Below are 20,094 nucleotides of genomic sequence, written 5' to 3' on the forward strand. Positions count from 1 at the left end.
CATGTACACTACTCTACACTCCCTCTGCCTACCATGGACACTCCTCTACACCCCTCTGCCCCCACTGTAAACCCCACTATAACCTCCTACACCCCGTATACTCCTCTACACCCCTCTGTCATCCCCTACACCCCCCTGTCACCCATGTATACTCCTCTACACTCCCTCTGCCACCAATCTAAACTCCTCTTGAACCCTCTGTCACCCGCTGGAACCCCTGTACACTCTTCTACACTCCCTCTGCCACCCATGTACACTCCTCTACAACGCTCTGTCACCCATGTACACCCCTCTTTCACCCCCTACACCCCTCTGCCACCCATGTACACTCCTCTACACCCCTCTGCCACCCATGTGCACTCTTCTACATCCCTCTGTCACCCCCTACACCCCCTTGCCACCCATGTACACTCTTCTATACCCCCTCTGCCACCCATGTACACTACTCTACAACCCTCTGTCACCCATGTACACCCCCTCTGTCACCCATGTACACTCTTCTACACCCATGTACACCCCTCTGTCACCCATGTACACTCTTCTACACCCATGTACACCCCTCTGTCACCCCCTACACCCCCCCCCCCCCCCCTGTCACCAGGGCTGGACTGGCCTACCGGGATACCAGGAAAATCCCCGGTGGGCCGGTCACCTTGACTGCCGAATGGCCGGCCGCACCATGTTAAAGAAGACTTCTTGGCCCGGCCCCTGACAGTGGTTGTCGCACGGCCGGCCGCAAGGCTGGCCGTGCCGGAAGCAATGAGGCTTCCTGGGCTGACTGCAGCAGGCTGGCCAGCTGACAGCAGAGGTGGCTCTAGTATAATAGGCCATCGCCTCAGTCCTCGCGTTAGTGGGGGGCCTCGCTCAGGGCCCCGACTAGCGCAAGTTACTCCTCACTCTCCGGCTGACCGCCGGGATTGAAGTTTAATACAGCAGTTCCGGTTCCATCCTGCCTGCAGGCGGCGAGCCCCAGCGCTGCACCCGACCAGCCCCTGCTGATCCTCTGCCACTTTAAGAGAAAGGGCTGCTGGGGCTGGTCGCCTGCCATAGAAACTGCTGCTGGGGCTGGTCGCCTGCCATAGAAACTGCTGTGATTAGTTCCCTGACCTCCTGAACCCCCCCGCCCGCTGCTCACCTCAGAGAGACAACATACGGACACTTCCTCACACCCTCTGTGGCTCTGCCTCCCCACCTGTAAGAGGAGCTCCAGGATCCCCCAGTAACGGTGACGGCATCTTTGTAAAAAGCAGCAGGTCAGTAGGAGGTCAGCACGTCCTGAAGTACCAGTGACTGTGGCCGGGCCTGGCAGCATGCATGATGAAATGTCAATCTGTGCTGTGCCCTACAACCTGTCTGGCCTATACTATATACAAAGTAGTATATGCAGTATGGGGCAGCCGGAGGGCACAGCACAGACATTGGTATAGAGTGCTATACTGTTAAGCTGTGTGAGGTACCTGCTATATATATATATATATATATATATATATATATGTGTTTATATAGCAGCCAGGGCTAGCCCATACTACACAATGTGGGCATACTGGGAGTTATAGTTTTGCCACAGCTGGAGGCACCCAGGTTAAGAATCAATGAGAGAGTGTCTACAAACCTCCATCTCATTGCTTCTCAACCAGGGTGCCTCCAGCTGTTGGAAAACTACACCTCCCAGCATGCCTTTGGCAATGTGGACATGGTGGGAGTTGTAGTTTTGCCATAACTAGAGGCACCCTGATTAAAGGACAAGTTTCATGCTCAAAAACATTTCCCCTATCCAAAGTTTTAGATTGCGGGAGGTCCGACCACTGGTGCCCCCTGCGATCACCTGTTTGGAGCCCCCATGGACTAGCACAAGAGCGCAGCTCTCCCATAGAACTATATGGTGGGGGTGTGGGGGCCTCCGCTTCAGGCGAAGGTCGTGATGCGCTCCTGTGCTAGTGCACGGGGGTTCCAAACAGGACATTGCAGGGGGCCCCAGCGGTCGGACCCCCCCCCCCCCCCCCCTTGCGATCTAAAGCTTATCCCTTATCCTTCGGATAAGGGGAAAGATTTTGAGCATGAGACTTTTCCTTTAAGAGACAATGAGATAGTGCCTATTTACCTCCATCTTATTGTTTCTCAACCAGGGTGCCTCCAGCTGTTGCAAAACTACAAAACTATGTATCTATCTCATATCTATCTCATATGTATCTATCCATCTCTCTCATATCGATATCTCTATCTCATATCTATCTATCTCATATCTATCTATCTCATATCTATCTGCGGCAATCGCCGACATGGGGGGACATAATGACCCCCCTGGGCGATATGCCGGGATGCCTGCTGAACGATTTCAGCAGGCATCCGGCTTCGGCTCCCCTCCGGCTAGCGGTGGGGGCCGGAAATGCTCAGGGCGTATCCATACGCCCTCGGTCCTTAAGGACTTGGAAACGGGGGCGTATGGATACGCCCTATGTCCTTAAGGGGTTAAAGTAAACGTTTTTGGATTATCCTTAGTTCTGACCCAGTTGCATGGGATAATGGTCTACTCTAGTGTTTCCCAACCAGGGTGCCTCCAGCTGTTGCAAAACTATGTATCTATCTCATATCTATCTCATATGTATCTATCCATCTCTCTCATATCGATCTCTCTATCTCATATCTATCTATCTCATATCTATCTATCTATCCCATATCTATCAATCCATCTATCTCATATCCATCTATCTCATATCCACCTATCTCATATCTATCTATCTCATATCTATCTATCTCATATCTATCTATCGCATATCTATTTATCTCATATCTATGTATCATCTCTCTCATATCTATTTATATTCTATCTATATCTATCTATTTCATATCTATCTATCTATCTTGCTTCCAGCCCCTAATCCTGGGTCTTCCACCTAACACCCCCCCCCCCCACTCCCTTCCTATGCCTATATTCACTTAGATGCCAAGATGGGCTGCAGGTCCTTTAATATCAGCACAGAGGCAGCAACTACAGAGTTGCCTACTATATACTGGAGACAGTATCTACTTGGTGTATTACCTGGGGAAACTTCCTACTGTTGGTACTACCAACTAGGTACATTACCTACCTGAGAAGCACTATCAACTGGGGACGTTACCTAATGGGGGCATTACCTACCTGATGAAACTACCTACTGGGGGCGTTACCTATCTGGGGGTACTACCTACTGGGGGCATTACCTTCTACATACCTACTGGGGGCATTACCTACTACATGCTTACTGGGGGCAATAAATACGACCTACCTGGAGGCATCAACTACTACCTACTGGGGGCATCAACTACTACCTACTGGGGATATTACCTACCTGGAGGCATCACCCCCCAGCCCACTTTTCTGCCCATTATACTGAGCACTATAAGTGCTGGAAAAGTGCAGTCTTAAATGTTTGTTTGGCAAGTTCTGTGGAGTTGTGGCTGGAAGAAATAGTTATGACGGTCTGGGCCGGATGGATAAGAAAAGGAAATTGACTGACACCAATCAGAGAAGACGTCACCTGATGTAACTGTATGTAATCTCTTATATGGTCTGTAGAGCCTGTGTAGAGCTGAGGCACTAACTTCTGTGTAAAGTGGTTTATTCAGTATTTGTATGGTAATATTATCCTGTTACTATGTGGGGATAATGTTTAGTCATAGGGTGGTACAATTATTTGAACCTTGTATAGAGCTGTTGTTGGTTATACTGGACTGTGGTCTATGGTCTATTTATCATCTGCTGGTTTGGTGTATGTTGAGTAACTCATACAAAGTAAGAGATTATTATTATTATTATTGTCTTCTATTCTTTAAAGTAAAGTTTTTGGATTATTCTTAGTTCTGACCCAGTTGCATGGGATAATGGTCTACTGTAGTGTTTCCCAACCAGGGTGCCTCCAGCTGTTGCAAAACTACATTTTCCAGCATGCCCGGGCAGCCAAAAGCTGTCTGGACATGCTGAGACTTGTAGTTTTGCAACTGCTGGAGGCACCCTGCTTGGGAAAAGCTGGTCTACAATAGAGCTATTCAGTGGCGTTGCTAGGGTTGGTGTCACCTGGTGTGGTAGAAAATGGTGTCACCCCAACATGCTGGGAGTTGTAGTTTTGCAACAGCTAGCGGCACCCTGGTAGGGAAACACTGACATAGATAGATAGGAAATATATATAGACCAGGGGTACTCACCTATTTTTAGTGATTGTCCGCTTATCCAGGTCTGCCATCCGGTAAAGGTCCAAGCTGTATGCTAAGGCTTGGTGCACACCTAGCGGCCTCAGTGCCATGAAGGCAATAGCAAACTAACAACTGAAGTGTGGAGGATGTATGACCTGAATACTGCTGCGCACTGTAACCTCTGACTATAATACTGCCACACACTGTACCCACTGAATATAATACTGCCACACACTGTACCCACTGAATATAATACTGCCACACACTGTATCCCTGAATATAATATTGCCACACACTGAACCCCCTGAATATAATACTGCCACACACTGTACCCTTGAATATAATACTGCCACACACTGTGCCTCTGGTATATTACTGCCACACACTGTACCCCAGAATATAATACTGCCACACACTGTACCCTTAAATATAATACTGCCACACACTGGGGCCCTGAATATAATACTGCCACACACTGTGCCTCTGGTATATTACTGCCACTCACTGTACCCCAGAATATAATACTGCCACACACTGTATCCCTGAATATAATACTACCACATACTGTGCCCTAAATATAAAACTGCCACCCACTGTGCCCCTGGTATATTACTGCTACCCACTGTGCCCCTTAAAATAATACTGCCATCCACTGTGCCCCTGAAAATAATTCTGCCACACACTGGGCCCCTGTTATATTACTGCCACACACTATTCCCCTGCAACATTACTTGCAGATGCTATGCTCTAACGCTGACTAATGTACCTCTGTGTCTCTTAAAACAATAAAATGAAGCCACTGTGCCTATAGAATGAATGACGCCACTGTGACCCCAGAATTAATGATGCCAGTGACCACAGAATTAATTATGCCACTGTGACCACAGAATTAATGATGCCACTGTGACCACAGAATTAATGATGCCACTGTACCCACAGAATTAATGATGCCACTGTACCCACAGAATTAATGATGCCACTGTGACCACAGAATTAATGATGCCACTGTACCCACAGAATTAATGATGCCACTGTACCCGCAGAATTAATGATGCCACTGTGACCACAGAATTAATGATGCCACTGTACCCACAGAATTAATGACACAACTGTATCCCCAGAATTAATGATGCCACTGTGCCTACAGAATTTATGATGCCATTGTGCCTCCAGAATTAATGATGCCTATGTGACCGCAGAATTAATGATGCCACTGGACCACAGAATTAATGATGCCACTGTGACCACAGAATAAGTGATGCCACTGTACCCATATAATTAATGATGCCACTGTACCCATATAATTAATGATGCCACTGTACCCACATAATTAATAACACAACTGTATCCCCAGAATTAATGATGCCACTTTGCCTACAGAATTTATGATGCCATTGTGCCCACGGAAGTATTGATGCCACTGTGCCTCCAGAAGTAATGATGCCACTGTGACCACATAATTAATTATGCCACAGTACCCACAGAAATGATGATACCACTGTGCCTCCAGAAGTAATGATGCCACTGTGCCTACAGAATTAAGGATGCCACTGTGCCTACAGAACTAAGGATGCCACTGTGTCCCACAAAATTAAGGATGCCACTGTGACCACAGAATTTATGATGCCACTGTGCCCACAGAATTTATGCCACTGTGTCCACATAATTAAGGATGCCACTGTGCCCACAGAATTAAGCATGCCACTGTGTTCCAAAAAATTAATGATGCCACTGTACCCACAGAATTAATGATGCCACTGTGCCCACAGAATTAATGCCACTGTGCCCCCATAGTTACATAGTTAAATAGTTAGTATGGTTGAAAAAAGACATACGTCCATCAAGTCCAACCAGGGAATTGAAGTGAAGGGTGTAAGAGGATAAGGGAAAGGGATGTAGTTTAATAATTCTGCATAAGCATTAATGTTATTTTGTTCCAGGAATGTATCTAACACTTTTTTAAAGCTGTTAATTGTTGCTGCTGTGACCAGTTCCTGAGGTAGACCGTTCCATAAATTCACAGTCCTCACGGTAAAGAAGGCGTGTCGCCCCTTTAGACTAAACTTTTTCTTCTCCAGACAGAGGGAGTGCCCCCTCGTCCTTTGGGGGGTCTAACCTGGAACAGTTTTTCTCCATATTTTTTGTATTGGCCATTTATATACTTATATAAGTTTATCATATCCCCCCTTAACCCCTTAAGGACTCAGGGTTTTTCCGTTTTTGCACTTTCGTTTTTTCCTCCTTACCTTTTAAAAATCATAACCCTTTCAATTTTCCACCTAAAAAAGCCATATTATGGCTTATTTTTTGCGTCGCCAATTCTACTTTGCAGTGACATTAGTCATTTTACCCAAAAATGCACGTCGAAACGGGAAAAAAAATCATTGTGCGACAAAACCGAAGAAAAAATGCCATTTTGCAACTTTTGGGGGCTTCCGTTTCTACGCAGTGCATATTTCGGTAAAAATTACACCTTATCATTATTCTGTAGGTCCATACGGTTAAAATGATACCCTACTTATACAGGTTTGATTTTGTCGCACTTCTGTAAAAAATCATAACTACATGCAGGAAAATTTATACGTTTAAAAATGTCATCTTCTGACCCCTATAACATTTTTATTTTTCCACGTACAGGGCGGTGTGAGGACTCATTTTTTGCGCCGTGATCTGAAGTTTTTATCGGTATGATTTTTGTTTTGATCGGACTTTTCGATCACTTTTTATTCATTTTTTAATGGTATAAAAAGTGACCAAAAATGCGCTTTTTTTGACTTTGGAATTTTTTGGCGCGTACGTCATTGACCGTACGGTTTAATTAATGATATATTTTTATAGTTTGGACATTTACGCACGCGGCGATACCACATACGTTTATTTTTATTTTATTTTACACTGTTTTATTTTTTTATGGAAAAGGGGGGTGATTCAAACTTTTATTAGGGAAGGGGTTAAATGACCTTTATTAACACTTTTTTTTTACATTTTTTTTGCAGTGCTATAGGTCCCATAGGGACCTATAACACTGCACACACTGATCTTTTACACAGATCACAGGCGTGTATTAACACGCCTGTGATCAGTGTTATCGGCGCTTGACTGCTCCTGCCGATCGGACACCGAGGAGGCAGGTAAGGGCCCTCCCGGTGTCCTGTCAGCTGTTCGGGACGCCGCGATTTCACCGCGGCGGTCCCGAACAGCCCGACTGAGCAGCCGGGTCACTTTCACTTTCGCTTTAGAAGCGGCGGTCAGCTTTGACCGCCGCTTCTAAAGGGTTAATACCACACATCGCCACAATCGGCGATGTGTGGTATTAGCCGCGGGTCCCGGCCGTTGATGAGCGCCGGGACTGACGCGATATGATGCGGGATCGCGGCGCGATCCCGCTTCATATCGCGGGAGCCGGCGCAGGACGTAAATATACGTCCTGCGTCGTTAAGGGATTGAACGTCTCTTCTCAAGACTAAACAATTGTAACTCCTTTAATCGCTCCTCATAGCTAAGATGTTCCATGCCCCATATTAGTTTAGTCGTGCGTCTCTGCACCCTTTCCAACTTCGCAGTGTCCCTTTTATGAACAGGCGACCAAAACTGAACACCATATTCCAGGTGAGGCCGTACCAATGCTTTATAAAGGGGGAGTATTATGTCCCTGTCCCTTGAGTCCATGCCTCTTTTTATACATGACAATATCCTGCCGGCCTTGGAAGCAGCAGCCTGACATTGCATGCTATTCTGTAGTCTGTGATCTACAAGTACACCCAGATCCTTCTCTACCAGTGACTCTGCCAGTTTAATCCCCCCTAAGACGCATGCAGGTTATTAGTACCCAGATGCATAACTTTACATTTATCCACATTGAACCTCATTTGCCAAGTGGATGCCCAGACACTTAGTCTATCCAAGTCATCTTGTAACTTATGCACATCCTCTATAGACTGTACCGTGCTACAAAGCTTGGTGTCATCTGCAAAGATAGAAACATAGCTGTTAATGCCATCCTATATTTCATTGATAAATATATTAAACAATAGCGGGCCCAGTACTGAACCTTGGGGTACACCACTAATTACCGGGGACCAATCAGAGTACGAATCATTGACCACCACTCTCTGGGTAAGATCCATGAGCCAGTGTTCAATCCAGTTACAAACTAAAGTTTCCAAGCCCAAGGACCTTAACTTACCTGTCAGACGCTTTGGCAAAATCCAGAAACACTATATCCACAGCCATTCCTCTGTCAAGGCTTCTACTCACCTCTTCATAAAAGCAAATTAGATTGGTTTGACAACTTCTATCCTTAGTAAACCCATGCTGGCTATCACTTATAATACAATTATCCCCTATGTATTCCTGTATGTAGTCCCTTATAAGTCCTTCAAACAATTTACCCACAATGCACGTTAGACTTACCGGTCTATATTTGCCTGGCGAAGACCTAGAGCCCTTCTTGAAGATTGGTACCACATTAGCCTTGCGCCAGTCCCTTGGCACAATACCAGACACCAGAGAATCTCTAAATATCATGAACAAGGGTACAGATATTACTGAACTTATCTCTCTAAGAACTCTTGGGTGTAGTCCATCCGGCCCTGGAGATTTGCTTACATTTACTTTACTTAACTTACCTTGTACCATCTCTACATTAACCCCTTCCCGACCTATGACATACCTGTACGTCATGGGTGGCAAGGTGTTCCCGACCCATGACATACAGGTACGTCATGAACATTTTTGCCGCTACTCGCGGCATCCCGCAGCGCCCGGTAAGATGGTGGCTACCAAATCTGACTAGCTGATAGCAGCTTTTCGCTATCAGAATACTTAGCAGCACGGTGTGTTAGTTCCGATCACGGGGATCGGGACACACACCACTCTGCTAAGTGTCCCTGACCCGTCCCCTGGCGTCACTTACCCGTCCATGCGGCGTCCCGAGCGGTCCCGGCGCGAGCGGCGTCCTCCAAGCGGTCCCGGCGGCGCTGCGTCCCGGAGGTGAGTTTCCGGCAGCAGTGCGGCATCTTCATTGGCAGCAGTGAGATCGCCGTAAAGCGATCTCACTGCTGCCTCTGGGAGTTTCCAAACTGCAACTCCCAGCATGCCCAGACAGCCTTTGGCTTTCTGGGCATGCTGGGAGTTGTAGTTTTGCAACATCTGGAGGTCCTCAGTTTGGAGACCACTGTATAATGGTCTCCAATCTGTGCTCTTCCAGATGTTGCAAAACTACAAATCTCAGCATGCTCAGTCTGTCCAGGCATGCTGGGAGTTGTAGTTCTCTAACATCTGGAAGAGCACAGAATGGAGACCATTATACAGTGGTCTCCAAACTGTGGACCTCCAGATGTTGCAAAACTATAACTCCCAGCATGCACTGACAGACCATGCATGCTGGGAGTTGTAGTTTTGCAACAGCTGGAGGCACACTGGTTTGGAAACAGTAAGTTTGGTTGCAAAACACTTGAAAGTTTATTACTTAACTTAGTGTTTCCAAACCAGTGTTCCTCCAGCTGGATGTTTGCCCCCTCCCCCCAATGTGAATGTACAGGGTACACTCACATGGGCGGAGGTTTACAGTGAGTGCTGCAAGTTTGAGATGGTGCAAATTTTGCGCTGCAGCTCAAACTTCCAGCGGGAAACTTGCTGTGAACCTCTGCCCATGTGACTGTACCCTAAAAACACTACACTACACTGACACTAACCTAAAATAAAAAGTAAAAAACACTACATATACACATACCCCTACACAGCCCCCCCTCCCCAAAAAAATGAAAAACGTCTGGTACGCTACTGTTTCCAAAACGGAGCCTCCAGCTGTTGCAAAATAATAACTCCCAGTATTGCCGGACTGCCATTGACTGTCCAGGCATGCTGGGAGTTTTGCAACAGCTGGAGGCACCCTGTTTGGGAATCATTGGCATAGAATACCCCTATGCAAATCCCTAATTCAGGCCTCAAATGCGCATGGCGCTCTCTCACTTTGGAGCCCTGTCGTATTTCAGGGCAACAGTTTTGGGACACATATGGGGTATCGCCGCACTCAGGAGAAATTGCCTTACACATTTTGGGGGGCTTTTTCTTCTTTAACCCCTTATGAAAAGGTGAAGTTGGGGTCTACACCAGCATGTTAGTGTAAAAAAATAAATTTTTTACACTAACATGCTGGTGTTGCCCTATACTTTTCATTTTCACAAGAGGTAAAAGGGAAAAAAGGCCCTCTAAATTTGTAATGCAATTTGTCCCGAGTACGGAGATACCCCATATGTGGGCGCAAAGTGCTCTGGGGGCGCACAACAAGGCCCAGAAGGGAGAGTGCACCATGTACATTTGAGGCGATTTGCACAGGGGTGGCTGATTGTTACAGCAGTTCTGACAAACGCAAAACAATAAATATCCATATGTGACCCCATTTTGGAAACTACACCCCTCAAGGAATGTAATAAGGGGTGCAGTGAGCATTTACACCCCACTGGTGTATGACAGATTTTTGGAACAGTGGTCTGTGAAAATGAAAAATAAAATTTTTGATTTGCACAGTCCACTGTTTCAAATATCTGTCAAACGCCAGTGGGGTGTAAATGCTTACTGCACCCCTTATTAAATTCCATGAGGGGTGTAGTTTCCAAAATGGGGTCACATGTGGGGGGGTCCACTGTTCTGGCACCATAGGGGCTTCCTAAATGGGACATGCCCCCCAAAAACCCTTTCAGAAAAACTCACTCTCCAAAATCCCATCTCACTCTCCTTCCCTTCTGAGCCCTCTACTGCGCCCGCCGAACACTTTACATACGCATATGAGGTATTTCCTTACTCGAGAGAAATTGGGTTACAAATTTTAGGGTGATTTCTCTCCTTTTACCCCTTGTAAAAATTCAAAAATTGGGTCTACAAGAAAATGCGAGTGTAAAAAATGAAGATTTAGAATTTTCTCCTTCATTTTGCTGCTATTCCTGTGAAACACCTAAAGGTTAAAACACTTACTGAATGTCATTTTGAATACTTTGGGGGGTGCAGTTTTTATAATGGGGTAATTTATGGGGTATTTCTAATATGAAGACCCTTAAAATCCACTTCAAACCTGAACTGGCCCCTGAAAAATTACGATTTTGAAAATCTTGAGAAAAATTGGAAAATTGCTGCGGAACTTTGAAGCCCTCTGGTGTCTTTCAAAAGTAAAAACTTGTCAATTTTTTTTATGCATACATAAAGTAGACATATTGTATATGTGAATCAATATGTAATTTATTTGGAATATCCATTTTCCTTTCAAGCAGAGACTTCAAAATTCAAAATTTTCAAAATTTTCATGAAATTTTTAGATTTTTTACCAAGAAAGGATGCAAATATCAGTGAAATTTTACCAATAACATAAAGTAGAATATGTCACGAAAAAACAGTCTCGGAATCAGAATGATAAGTAAAAGCATTCCAGAGTTATTAATGTTTAAAGTGACAGTGGTCAGATTTTCAAAAAATGCCCAGGTCCTGAAGGTGAAAATGGGCTGGGTCATGAAAGGGTTAAGCCAGTTCAGTACATTACATGATGTGTAACCAGCACTGACCTGTCCAATGTCAGCTCCTTTATCCATAGTGTATACAGAACTAAAGAACCCATTCAGTAGCTCCGCTTTCTCTTGATCGCCTGTGACAACCTTCCCATTATCATTATTAAGGGGTCCTACATGCTCTGTCCTTGTATTTTTTGCATTTATACATCTAAAAAAATATTTAGGATTAGTTTTGCTTTCTTTGGCCACCTGTCTCTCATTTTGAATTTTTGCTGTTTTTATTACATTTTTACAGATTTTATTAAGCTCCTTGTACTGTTTAAATGTTATAGCTGACCCATCAGATTTGAATTTTTTGAAGGCTATTTTTTTCTTGTTTATTGCTCTTTTAACATCATTTGTCAGCCATGTAGGATTTAGTTTTAATCGTATATATTTGTTCCCCTTTGGTATATATTTAGCTGTATAGTTATTTAGAGTTGATTTAAAGATGTCCCATTTACCTTCTGTATCAGTATTTGAGAACACCTCCCCCCAGTCTATGCCCTGTAGTGTAGATCTCAGCCCAGGGAAATTTGCCTTTTTAAAGTTACCGTATTTATCGGCGTATAACACGCACTTTTTAGGCTAAAATGTTTAGCCTAAAGTCTATGTGCGTGTTATACGCCGATACACCCCCAGGAAAGGCAGGGGGAGAGAGGCCGTCGCTGCCCGCTTCTCTCCCTCTGCCTTTCCTGGGGTCTAGAGCCCTGCTGCCGACCCTTCTCTCCCCCTAGCTATTGGCGCCGCTGCCCGTTCTGTCCCCCTGACTATCGGTGCCGGCGCCCCACTGCCGGCGCCGATAGCCAGGGGGAGAGAAGCGGCGCCGACAGCCAGGGGGAGAGAAGGGGCAGCGGCACCCATTGTCGGCGCCGCTTCCCCGTTGCCTCCCCCCATCCCCGATGGCATAATTACCTGGGTCGGGTCCGCGCTGCTGCAGGTCTCCGGCGTGCGTCCCCTGCGTCGTTGCTATGCACGGCGCGGCGCACTGACGTAATGCGCCACGCCGTGCAGCGCATAGCAACGACACAGGGGACGCACGCCGGAGGCCTGCAGCAGCGCGGACCCGACCCAGGTAATTATGCCACCGGGGATGGGGGGAGGCAACGGGGCAGCGGCACCGGCAATGGGTGCCGCTGCCCCTTCTCTCCCCCTGGCTGTTGGCGCCGCTTCTCTCCCCCTGGCTATGAGCGCCGGCAATGGGGCATCGGCACCGATAGTCAGGGGGACAGAACGGGCAGCGGCGCCGATAGCTAGGGGGAGAGAAGGGCCGGCAGCAGGGCTCTAGACCCCAGGAAAGGCAGGGGGAGAGAAGCGGGCAGCAACGGCCTCTCTCCCCGTGCCTTTCCTGGGGGTATATCGGGGTATACACGCGCACACACGCACCCTCATTTTACCATGGATATTTGGGTAAAAATCTTTTTTTACCCAAATATCCTTGGTAAAATGAGGGTGCGTGTTATAGGCCGGTGCGTGGTATACACCGATAAATACGGTATATGTTTTTGCCTTCCCCGTCTGTCTTTGTTTTCTACATTTTAAGTCAAAAGTAACTATATTGTGGTCGCTATTACCAAGGTTTTCCCGCACAGTTAAATTACCAACCAGCTCTGCGTTGTTGGAAATGATCAGATCCAACAAGGCATCACTTCTTGTTGGGTCCTCCACAAACTGGCCCATAAAATTATCCTGCAATAAATTTAGGAATTTTCTCCCGTTTGTAGTTTTAGCCAGCCCCCGGCCCCAATCTATATCTGGATAGTTAAAATCTCCCTGTCACGATTCGGCTGGCAGGTTGTGGATCCTCTGTGCCAGAGAGGGATTGGTGTGGACCGTGCTGGTGGACCGGTTCTAAGTTGCTACTGGTATTCACCAGAGCCCGCCGCAAAGCGGGATGGTCTTGCAGCGGCGGTAGCAACCAGGTCGTATCCACCAGCAACGGCTCAACCTCTCTGACTGCTGAAGATAGGCGCGGTACAAGGGAGTAGACAAGAGCAAGGTCGGACGTAGCAGAAGGTCGGGGCAGGCAGCAAGGATCGTAGTCAGGGGCAACGGCAGGAGGTCTGGAACACAGGCTAGGAACACACAAGGAAACGCTTTCACTGGCACGATGGCAACAAGATCCGGCGAGGGAGTGCAGGGTAAGTGAGGTATAAATAGGGAGTGCACAGGTGAACACACTAATTAGGCTAACTGCGCCAATCAGTGGCGCAGTGGCCCTTTAAATTGCAGAGACCCGGCGCGCGCGCGCCCTAGGGAGAGGGGCCGCGCGCGCCGGGACAAGACCGACGGAGAGCGAGTCAGGTACGGGAGCCGGGATGCGCATCGCGAGCGGGCGCCTCCCGCATCGCGAATCGCATCCCGGCTGGGAGAGGTATCGCAGCGCACCCGGTCAGCGGGTCTGACCGGGGCGCTGCAATTGCGAGGATGTAGCGAGCGCTCCGGGGAGGAGCGGGGACCCGGAGCGCTCGGCGTAACAGTACCCCCCCCCCCTTGGGTCTCCCCCTCTTCTTGGAGCCTGAGAACCTGAGGACAAGACTTTTGTCTAGGATGTTGTCCTCAGGTTCCCAGGATCTCTCTTCTGGACCACAGCCTTCCCAGTCCACCAAGAAGAATTTTTTCCCTCTGACCGTTTTGGAGGCCAGAATCTCCTTCACGGAGAAGACGTCAGAAGAGCCGGAAACAGGAGTGGGAGAAACAAGTTTGGGAGAGAAGCGGTTAATGATGAGTGGTTTAAGGAGAGAGACATGGAAGGCATTGGGAATACGGAGAGAAGGAGGAAGAAGGAGTTTGTAAGAGACAGGATTAATCTGGCACAAGACTTTGAAAGGACCAAGATAGCGTGGTCCCAGTTTGTAACTGGGGACACGAAAGCGGACATATTTAGCGGAGAGCCATACCTTGTCTCCGGGCGCAAAAATGGGGGGAGTTCTTCTTTTCTTATCGGCAAACCTTTTCATGCGGGATGAAGCCTGTAAAAGAGAATTTTGGGTCTCTTTCCATATGGTGGAAAGATCACGAGTCACTTCATCCACAGCGGGCAAACCAGAGGGCAAGGGAGTAGGGAGGGGGGAAGAGGGTGACGGCCATACACCACGAAAAATGGGGACTTAGCAGAAGATTCTGAGACTCTGAAGTTGTATGAGAATTCGGCCCATGGTAGAAGATCTGCCCAGTCATCCTGGCGGGAGGAAACAAAATGCCGTAAATAGTCACCCAGGACCTGGTTAATTCTTTCTACTTGCCCATTGGATTGGGGATGATAAGAAGAAGAGAAGTTTAATTTAATCTTGAGCTGTTTACAGAGGGCCCTCCAGAATTTAGACACGAATTGGACGCCTCTATCCGAGATGATCTGCGTGGGCAAACCGTGAAGACGAAAAATGTGTACAAAAAATTGTTTTGCCAACTGAGGCGCTGAAGGAAGACCAGGAAGAGGAATAAAATGTGCCATCTTGGAAAATCGATCAACGACCACCCAAACAACGGTGTTGCCACGGGATGGGGGTAAGTCTGTAATAAAGTCCATACCAATCAGTGACCAAGGCTGTTCGGGGACAGGCAGAGGATGAAGGAGACCAGCAGGTTTCTGGCGAGGAGTCTTATCCCGGGCACAGACAGTACAGGCCCGCACAAAATCAACAACATCCGTCTCCAGAGTCGGCCACCAATAGAAACGAGAGATGAGTTGCAAGGATTTTTTGATGCCCGCATGGCCTGCGAGGTGGGAGGAGTGTCCCCATTTGAGAATCCCGAGACGTTGGCGTGGAGAAACGAAGGTCTTCCCTGGAGGAGTTTGCCTGATGGAGGCTGGAGAAGTGGAGATCAGACAGTCAGGAGGAATGATGTGTTGCGGAGAGACCTCTACTTCCGAGGCATCCGAGGAACGAGAGAGGGCATCGGCCCTAATGTTCTTGTCGGCAGGGCGAAAGTGAATTTCAAAGTTAAAACGGGCAAAGAACAACGACCACCTGGCCTGGCGAGGGTTCAGCCGTTGGGCAGACTGGAGATAGGAGAGATTCTTGTGATCGGTGTATATGATAACAGGAAATTTTGATCCCTCCAGCAGATGCCTCCATTCCTCAAGCGCCAATTTAATGGCCAGTAATTCTCGATCCCCGATGGAGTAGTTCCTCTCCGCCGGAGAGAAGGTCCTAGAAAAAAAAACACAAGTAACAGCATGCCCGGAAGGATTTTTTTGTAGAAGGACAGCTCCAGCTCCCACTGAGGAGGCATCTACCTCCAATAGGAAGGGTTTAGATGGGTCAGGTCTGGAGAGCACGGGAGCAGAAGAAAAGGCAGACTTGAGACGTTTAAATGCGTCTTCCGCTTGGGGAGACCAGGACTTGGGATTGGCATTTTTCTTGGTTAAAGCCACGATAGGAGCCACAATAGTGGAAAAGTGTGGAATAAATTGTCTGTAATAATTGGCGAACCCCAAAAAACGTTGGATAGCACGGAGTCCGGAGGGGCGTGGCCAATCTAAGACGGCAGAGAGTTTGTCTGGGTCCATTTGTAATCCCTGGCCAGAGACCAAGTATCCTAGGAAAGGAAGAGATTGGCATTCAAACAGACATTTCTCCATTTTGGCATAAAGTTGATTGTCTCGAAGTCTCTGAAGAACCATGCGGACATGTTGGCGGTGTTCTTCTAAGTTGGCAGAAAAAATCAGAATATCGTCCAGATAAACCACAACACAGGAATATAAGAGATCACGAAAAATTTCATTAACAAAGTCTTGGAAGACGGCAGGGGCGTTGCACAGGCCAAAGGGCATGACCAGATACTCAAAGTGTCCATCTCTGGTGTTAAATGCAGTCTTCCATTCGTCCCCCTCCCTGATGCGGATGAGATTATAAGCACCTCTTAAGTGCAGTTTGGTAAAGATGTGGGCACCTTGAAGGCGATCAAAGAGTTCTGAGATAAGAGGTAGGGGGTAGCGGTTCTTTACCGTGATTTTATTAAGTCCACGGTAATCAATGCAAGGACGTAGGGAGCCATCTTTTTTGGACACAAAGAAAAATCCAGCTCCGGCAGGAGAGGAGGATTTGCGGATAAACCCCTTTTTTAAATTTTCCTGGATGTATTCAGACATAGCAAGAGTCTCTGGAGCAGACAGAGGATAAATTCTGCCCCGGGGTGGAGTAGTACCCGGGAGGAGGTCAATAGGACAGTCATAAGGCCTGTGAGGAGGTAAAGTCTCAGCTTGCTTTTTGCAAAACACGTCAGCATAGTCCATATAAGCCTTAGGAAGACCGGTTACAGGGGGAACCACAGGGTCACGGCAGGGAGTACAGGGAACCGGTTTAAGACAGTCCTTGAAACAAGAGGTACCCCAGCTCTTGATTTCTCCTGTGGACCAATCAAGGGTTGGGGAATGGCGTTGAAGCCACGGTAATCCAAGAAGAATTTCGGAAGTGCAGTTGGAGAGGACCAAAAACTCAATTTTTTCGTGATGAGGTCCGATGCACATTAGGAGAGGTTCCGTGCGGTAACGCACGGTACAGTCCAATCTTTCATTGTTAACACAATTGATGTAGAGGGGTCTGGCGAGACTGGTCTCTGGGATGTTGAACCTGTTGATGAGAGAGGCCAAAATAAAATTTCCTGCAGATCCGGAATCCAAGAAGGCCATAGCAGAGAAGGAGAAGGTAGAGGAAGATATTCGCACAGGCACAGTAAGGCGTGGAGAAGCAGAGTTGACATCAAGAACTGCCTCACCTTTGTGCGGAGTCAGCGTACGTCTTTCCAGGCGGGGAGGACGGATAGGACAATCCTTCAGGAAGTGTTCGGTACCGGCACAGTACAGGCACAGATTCTCCATGCGGCGTCGTGTCCTCTCTTGAGGTGTCAAGCGAGACCGGTCAACTTGCATAGCCTCCACGGCGGGAGGCACAGGAACGGATTGCAGAGGACCAGAGGAGAGAGGAGCCGGGGAGAAAAAAAGCCTTGAGCGAACAAAGTCCATATCCTGGCGGAGCTCCTGACGCCTTTCGGAAAAACGCATGTCAATGCGGGTGGCCAGATGAATAAGTTCATGCAGGTTAGCAGGAATTTCTCGTGCGGCCAGACCATCTTTAATGTTGCTGGATAGGCCTTTTTTAAAGGTCGCGCAGAGGGCCTCATTATTCCAGGATAATTCGGAGGCAAGAGTACGGAATTGGATGGCGTACTCGCCAACAGAAGAATTACCCTGGACCAGGTTCAGCAGGGCAGTCTCAGCAGAAGAGGCTCGGGCAGGTTCCTCAAAGACACTTCGAATCTCCGTGAAGAAGGAGTGTACAGAGGCAGTGACGGGGTCATTGCGGTCCCAGAGCGGTGTGGCCCATGACAGAGCTTTCCCAGACAGAAGGCTGACTACGAAAGCCACCTTAGACTTTTCAGTAGGAAACTGGTCCGACATCATCTCCAAGTGCAGGGAACATTGCGAAAGAAAGCCACGGCAAAACTTAGAGTCCCCATCAAATTTATCCGGCAAGGATAATCGTAGGCCGGAAGCGGCCACTCGCTGCGGAGGAGGTGCAGGAGCTGGCGGAGGAGATGATTGCTGAAGCTGTGGTAGTAGCTGCTGTAGCATCACGGTCAGTTGAGACAGCTGGTGGCCTTGTTGCGCTATCTGTTGCGACTGCTGGGCGACCACCGTGGTGAGGTCGGCGACAACTGGCAGTGGGACTTCAGCGGGATCCATGGCCGGATCTACTGTCACGATTCGGCTGGCAGGTGGTGGATCCTCTGTGCCAGAGAGGCATTGGCGTGGACCGTGCTGGTGGACCGGTTCTAAGTTGCTACTGGTATTCACCAGAGCCCGCCGCAAAGCGGGATGGTCTTGCAGCGGCGGTAGCAACCAGGTCGTATCCACCAGCAACGGCTCAACCTCTCTGACTGCTGAAGATAGGCGCGGTACAAGGGAGTAGACAAGAGCAAGGTCGGACGTAGCAGAAGGTCGGGGCAGGCAGCAAGGATCGTAGTCAGGGGCAACGGCAGGAGGTCTGGAACACAGGCTAGGAACACACAAGGAAATGCTTTCACTGGCACGATGGCAACAAGATCCGGCGAGGGAGTGCAGGGGAAGTGAGGTATAAATAGGGAGTGCACAGGTGAACACACTAATTAGGCTAACTGCGCCAATCAGTGGCGCAGTGGCCCTTTAAATTGCAGAGACCCGGCGCGCGCGCGCCCTAGGGAGCGGGGCCGCGCGCGCCGGGACAAGACCGACGGAGAGCGAGTCAGGTACGGGAGCCGGGATGCGCATCGCGAGTGGGCGCCTCCCGCATCGCGAATCGCATCCCGGCTGGGAGAGGTATCGCAGCGCACCCGGTCAGCGGGTCTGACCGGGGCGCTGCAATTGCGAGGATGTAGCGAGCGCTCCGGGGAGGAGCGGGGACCCGGAGCGCTCGGCGTAACACTCCCATTATTACCACTGTACCTGCCCGGGCGGCCCTCTCTATTTGTTTATACAGCTGACCTTCTATCTCTTCAGTGATATTAGGGGGTCTGTAGATTACACCAAATACAATTTTTTCAATATTTCCCTCCTTTTGTAATTCTACCCACAGTGATTCCACATCCTCAGAATCATCACACACTATGGCATCGTTCACACTGACTTTCATACCACTTCTTACATACAGACAGACTCCACCACCTTTTCTGTTCATTCTATCCTTGCGAAACAATGTAAACCCCTGCAGATTAACAGCCCAGTCATGCGAGGAGTCCAGCCATGTCTCAGTGACCCCAACTATATCAATATGTTCCTCCAGTATCAAGGCCTCAAGATCCCCCATTTTATTTGCTAGGCTTCTGGCATTTGTGAACATACACTTTACATTTCCATTAAGTTTTACACATATAGTCTCACTAATGGGATTTTTAGAGTTATTGGGGTTAATGTTATTTTTTGAGTTATAAGGGCTAATTGTACTATTTAAGTTATTGGGGCTAATGGGATTTTTTGCGTTATTGGGTCTAACGTTGTTATTTAAGTTATTGGGGCTAATGGTATATGAACTTTGCCACTGTAACTCTCCATCTGTTGTAAACTACAACTCCCATCATGCACAGACAAAAGGTCATCATGGTGGCTGTAGTTCTACAATAACTGGAGAGTCACAGATGGGGGAACACAAATTTTTACGTGAGAGCTTAGGCTCGCCGTCCCAGGTCCTGCACTGCTCCACTGCTCTGGCCTCTTCTAGTCAGGCCTGGCCAGAGCAGATGATGCAGGCAGCTAATCGTGCTGCCTGCATCATAGGAGAAGCGCCGGGCAGGGACACATCGCTCCCTTGCTCCAAGCCACGGCTATTCATTTGTATTGGCATCTTAAAGACACCTCTACAAATGAATAAGGGGAGATCCAGCAGATGGTCCGAATGACTGGCGG

General features: G+C 48.1%; 1 long non-coding RNA gene across 1 annotated transcript in view; it reads left to right on the forward strand.

The window, feature by feature from the left end:
* The first annotated feature begins 692 nt into the window (after positions 1 to 692).
* The window catches only part of LOC130306592 (uncharacterized), a 36,792-nt gene continuing 17,390 nt past the window's right edge, over positions 693 to 20,094 (forward strand). Inside the window, exon 1 of the long non-coding RNA XR_008855923.1 lies at positions 693 to 1,253. This is a non-coding gene — a long non-coding RNA (uncharacterized LOC130306592). The remainder of the gene's footprint in view (positions 1,254 to 20,094) is intronic.

The sequence above is a fragment of the Hyla sarda genome, unplaced genomic scaffold (genome assembly GCF_029499605.1).
Source record: "Hyla sarda isolate aHylSar1 unplaced genomic scaffold, aHylSar1.hap1 scaffold_1384, whole genome shotgun sequence".
NCBI classification, from domain to species: Eukaryota; Metazoa; Chordata; class Amphibia; order Anura; family Hylidae; genus Hyla; species Hyla sarda.